The sequence below is a fragment of the Juglans regia genome, chromosome 1 (genome assembly GCF_001411555.2).
Source record: "Juglans regia cultivar Chandler chromosome 1, Walnut 2.0, whole genome shotgun sequence".
NCBI classification, from domain to species: domain Eukaryota; kingdom Viridiplantae; phylum Streptophyta; class Magnoliopsida; order Fagales; family Juglandaceae; genus Juglans; species Juglans regia.
In genome coordinates, this window is record NC_049901.1 from 23,100,014 (window position 1) to 23,106,259 (window position 6,246).

The window sequence follows — 6,246 nt, forward strand, 5'->3', positions numbered from 1 at the left end:
TGTGATGCTAAGTGTTGTGTTTATGCTTGGTAATTCATATGATGAAAATTTGGTCATGAAGGATATGAATATAGTAAATTAACATGTTATTAAGCTCGGACTTAGGATTTGATGGAGTGCGAAAATTCGGTTAAGTCACCATTAGTATGCAATTAGGCTTAAATCACACTTAGTGAAATTTAATGTATCATGTGTGTAGGCCTTGGTGGATTTCTAGTAGTTGTTGCATGACTCATTAATACATGAGGTTTGTGAAGTTTAGTGATGTTTGGGGCTAGATTGTAATTATTAAAAGTTTAGGAGCTTATTTACAAATTTCAAAGAGTTAAGAGGCAAAGTTGCAAATAGCGCTATAAGAGTGTTAGATTCTAAAATTTTCTTTGATAACGAGACTCTTAACCTTATTATATCTCTTGTTTCAGCCCATGTTGATTTATTAAACTCAAGGACTTTGTAAGTTAGTTTCTAACTTACTCTCGGTATATGCCCGTATGCTAAATAATAAATACCATGTCAGTGATCCTTGTGTGACTTCAATTCTCATCAATATCTGAAACATCTATGTTATACTATGTTGCCATCTGTCATGAAGCATAAATATCTGTCATGAAGTATAAATGTCCATCACAAATTTCAAGTTAAGCATAAAATTTAGTTTTGTCACGATCTCAATGTTAAGATGGAGGATTATCTTAGTAGAATTCTTCTATCCACTCTAGAGTGTATAAGATGGAGTGGAATCTCCTAGATTCACAAAGAATCATAAACAGGTTTCAAATTGGGTCAAAAGATTGCAAGAGCGAAGTCAAAAGACACCTAATGCTGGTGGGTGCCACTATGACTCCTGGTAATGGTTAATTCAAACTAACATGAGGTAAGACTGATTATGTATGCATAACTGTTATAAGGACCTGTGATGTGGTGCGGTAACTAGTAGGAGCACACGATCTATGGGGAACTATGAGACGTCCATCGTCTATAAGAACAATAACAAGAACAAGAATGAACGAAACCTTTTTATGAAGCAAACATGTTATGAAATATGAAACTCTGATGACGATGATGCTATTTTCCTTGTAAAAACAAGCTCATGTCAATCATGCATACACATTATGTTTATTATCATGCATACTTTGTGAACTAATGGTAGATTAGTAGCATAATTTGCTAAGATTTGTAAAATCTCACTGTGGTAGTCACAACTACCATTCTCACCCGAAATGATAGAAGTTGCGTTAGGTTACTGTGAAGAAGGACAAACCAACCTCGACGAGATTGATGCGAGAGGCTAAGTTTGGAGGACCTAATGGAGACTATCCTTTAGTTTTTTTAATGTAATTCTACTATTGATAGCCGAGCTGCGCGAGCGGTTCAATATGTAGTTCAAAAACTATGTAGTCAATTGTAACTAGAGAGTTCTTACTCCAATACTATTTTCTTTGATTTAAGACTATGTTTTGATGGATGTTGAATCAACTTATGTATTAATGTTATGAAAAATATTTTGAGATTTAATCTATTCTAGTACAACTTATGATTGAACAAAAAAAAAATTTGCTACGATTATTGCATATTGCTAGAAGCATGCTAGGTGCATTGTATATTATCTGAAACAGGAGTATGTAACCTTGTGTTGCATGTCTCAACGCTTCAGCCTTCGTCAAATCTTAAGCGAAGGTTGGGGGCATCACACCAACCTTCAAGCCACCTTCAGCCAATTGTTTTGTCTTGCTATATGACGCCTCAATAAGTGGCTTAGCCACCATAACAACTGCCAAAGCAACAATTAAAATTCCTCTTTTAATTCTATCCAAAACGGAAACATAGTAACAGAAATTATGCAACGTGTTTGCTCCTCTAAATATTTGCAATAATTTCCTTCCTACTAGTTTTTGTTTGGTCGACTTTTTAACTTGTTAATCTCCATTTTATCAATTCTAAATCATTTCTTGTGAAATTAGGAATGTATTAGAAAGAGGGAAGATCTAAAAGCAAAATACACAATTTGTTGGTTGTCCTACTAGTGTAGAAAAATCAACTTTAACTCTCAATTCCTCTTAAATTTTGAGCCCTTTAGATTGCCTTTATTTCATCCCTTCAACTCAACCTCAATATGTGAAATTAGAAGTATCAATTAACCTCAAAGTTCATACCAAAATCAACTCTAAGCAGTTACAACTGTGGACAGCGAGGCGACAATAGAACATTAGCTTCTTCACCTCTCTGGCTCACTCATATTTAGCTACAATCTCTTATCTTTTTGCTCACTCATGTTTATCTCTTGATTTATCTATTTTTCTTCTATTCCCTTCATTTCGTCTAGTCCTTTTTCACGGCAATAGCATCAAATGGTAGTGGCAACTGAAAACCAGTATCTATTACAGTAAACTGTAGTAATTTCAACAACATCAAAACTGAAGCAAAGCTCTTACTTCTCAATTCCTCTTACATCAAGCCTTCTATACATTAAACACATTTTTAAGCCTTCATTCACGATTACATTTTTCATCCTAGCCTCTCGAGGTCTTCTTCAAATTATACTTCTTCTTCCCCTTTTTTAGTTTCAATTATAGGTGTCATAATTTCCTGCACCTCAACAATACCTTATATAAGTGTCCCAATTTCTTTGCACTCAGAAGCAAAGAAATTCAAAGCAATGCAACAACAGTTTTAAGTTTTAACCCTTTTATTGTCTGTCCTAGTTTCTATATATTTTTTCTTGTTTCTAACTTTCATTTTCAGCGAATTAAATCCTTAAACCCTTGGAACACCTTAAAGATGTTCATAGTAGCAGTCACAATCATTCTTTTATACCAAACCCACAGCATGAAGTTTACCCTGTTCCCTTATATGCACTACAACAAGACTTAACTCCTAACCTCTTGATGTGTACTTTAATTATTGTTTTCAGTTCCCACTTTACAGCTTCTATTATAAATATCTTAATTTTCTAAACACTAACCACACCCTATAGAGACATATAGATGTGTTGGAAACTAAAAATAGAAGTCTCAAACCAGACATAGCAGCAAGAATAGTAGCAAAAACACAGTTGTTGTTTCACCATCAGTTTCAAGTTTTAACCTTTTCAATTGCATTGATTCTTATCCTACCATTGAATTCCATCACTCCACATTTATTCTTGACCACAATAGCTTGAAGAACTCAACATAGGAGCTTGAAAACAACAATTACAATAGAGAAAAATAGCAAATAACATAGAGGTAGCAGTCGTAGTTTTAGCTTTTAACCTCATTATTTGCTTCAATTTCTATTCCTCCATTTCTTTCACAGTTTATGTTCTAAGTGACCTACCTCTTAATACTCTATAAAGATCTTAAAATAAATACCAAATAGCAACTTAACATCAACCACACATAGCAGTATCAACCAATGTTTTAAATTCCATTTCGGTCATCATTCCAGTTTAAGCACTAGAATGCAATATTTTGTTATCGATGCATTCCAGTATACTGTTTTGAGATTAACTATATATATATATATACATGTATATATATAAACTAATGAGTAATATAATAAATACATGTATATGTAAGCGTATATTATGTATGTGTGTATATATGGAAGAATTGAAGATTTATAAAATGAATATATGTTGAAAATATTAAAACAAAATACATAAATATTAATTTTAAAATATAATATTAAAAAAATCACAAACTTGAGTTGAGACATAAAAGAGAAATAATATTAATATTAATAAAATTATTAAAATTATTAAAAATAATGATATTAAAAAATAATGAGGTCAGATATTTAAAGTTACAAAATAATTAAAATTATATAAATACCTTTTATATTTTAAAATTAATTAAATACCATCTAGATTTAAAGTTTTAAAAATGTCATCCAAAATAAGAAAATTACAAAACTACCATTAAAACAATTTGTAATGAAATAGGGTTCGGAATGATTAGAACGGGCTGAAATTTGGAAAGAAATGGAACGAGGAGGTATAGTGTAACAAGTACCACACTGGAATGAAAAACTCCAGCCAGAATGGTTGGAACGGAACAAAATTGAAAACTTTGGTATCAATACTGCAACTATGACAGTAAGTTCCAACCTAACGTACCTCGAGCTTGACTTCAATTTCTACTTATTCCTCTCTAGCCCCTGCTTTGAGTGTACTAACTTCCAAACCCTAGCAAAACCAGTTGATGAAAGAACCAACTGATAACCTTGCACCAAACCTAAAATTAGTTATTGTCCAAACCTTCAACTAACCTTCCTCGATTGTTTTGACTCTCGGTTCCACCATCTTTAGGTACAATCCTCTTCTTTCTTACTTCCTCTTTTATGTTGCACATGTTAAATTGATGAATGAATGGATGCAACGCACTAGAAAGGTGACCTCAAGGATTAACAAGCTATAGCTTTGAATTAAGAAAAGAGTAGTAAAGAAGTGTATGGAAGATTGATTGGATAATTGAATGGGTCCAAGTGAAGGATGTTTAAGTCAAAGGTAGCTTTAAGTCAAGGATGTTTATGCAAGTTCTAAGTTTAAGTTGTATATGCACTTGAAAATGAAATGATGTAAAATTATTTGAGCATGTAGGTTGCCATCTAAGATGCACATGAATGGAATGCATGAAATGAAAATGGCATGGAGTCCATGGTAAGTATTATGTTCACACTCTTCTAGAGTTTTTCCAAATGACATGAAAATGAAATACTTCTTTTAATGAAAATGAAATTAAATGCTTTTATGAGAAAAATATTTTTTTTATGCAATGAAAGGAAATGAAATGTTTTCTTAGAAATTGAAATGTCATATAAATGAAATTATGATTTATGAATCTATGCTAAGGTATAAATGCTTTGAAGTATATGTATGTAATGGTCTTTTCATTGGTAATCCTTTTTTATACATCTCTATGGTAATTGTATGCATCATGAAATGGGTGTCATATATAGTAATTATTATTTTTATGATCCATGAAATGAAATGATGATATTTTATGCTCAAAGTTATGAAATGATGTTTTATGAAATGAAATAAACTGATGAATGAGAAGTAAATGAATGAATTAAATGAAATGAATGTTTTAATGTTTTAATGTATGAAGCTATGTAACGGTCAATGACTAAATGAATGATAGTATTAATGGGTTGGGTAGATTGTAATGTTGGGTAAGTAGTATTGGTAGTGCACTTAGTGCTGCCTCCTGATGGTAAGAGATTCCCAACCCGTGGTCAAGAGTGGTGTTTGGGTTCAAAAGACCACTAACCCTAAGTTCCTAACACATGGGGGGGTGCAATAATATGTGTTGGCCAATGTAAATTGATGACAGTTAAATTGAATGTTGTTAAATCGTTTAACTCTTTACTAGGAACTATACAAGGTGTGAGTAATGTTTTCACGAGGAAGGAAAACCTATTTAAAGAAAAACCTCACATTGTAATGTTTTCAAAAGAAATTTTATGTGTATGAAGAGGAATAAAAACTTATGTTAGTATATGTTTACAATATAAAGTAATGTTCACTAAGTATTGAACTCATTTTATTTTTATGTATACCCCATCCAAGAATAAAATGAGCACGAAGCGTCAAGATTAACATGGCCCAAGTTAAATGTGGCAGAAGTCTAGTCATGTTTTATGTAATGTATGAACTCATCTTTTGTAAAATGACTTTGTAGTTAATTTTATTGAACTCTGCTCAAACTCTTTCAATTTTCAAAGTTGGTTTTAAATTTCAAATTGGGAAATAACATTTACAATTCTAGGGTGTGCAAGCTCTGCACTCCCTTTTCCTAGGGAGGAAATGATAAATTTTAAAAAATTCAGTAATTCTCCTATCATTTTATAAAACTATTTTTTAAAATTTCAGCACATGGATGGACATTACACATTTGCAGACCTACCTAATGAACCATAGGAAAAGGAAATAATGCCCATATTATTATATTTTCATAATATTTTTGCTATTGCTATTTTTGGTGACCATTTTTCTTTCTCATGGAATTAATAATGCATTGTTTGGTTACACAAACCATATTATTGTATCTCATCTAATTATTATAATTTTTTTAAATTTACACAAAATATAATATTTAATTCAACTTTTTCAAATCTCAAAATAAAAATAATATTATAATAATATTTTATTCAACTTTCATATAATCTCATGTATAATCAAATGAGGCCTAACTCATAATTACGATGGTCTCATTTTACAAGAGCGGAGGAAATCAAAATGGGAGAGGACGCAATATGAAGTCC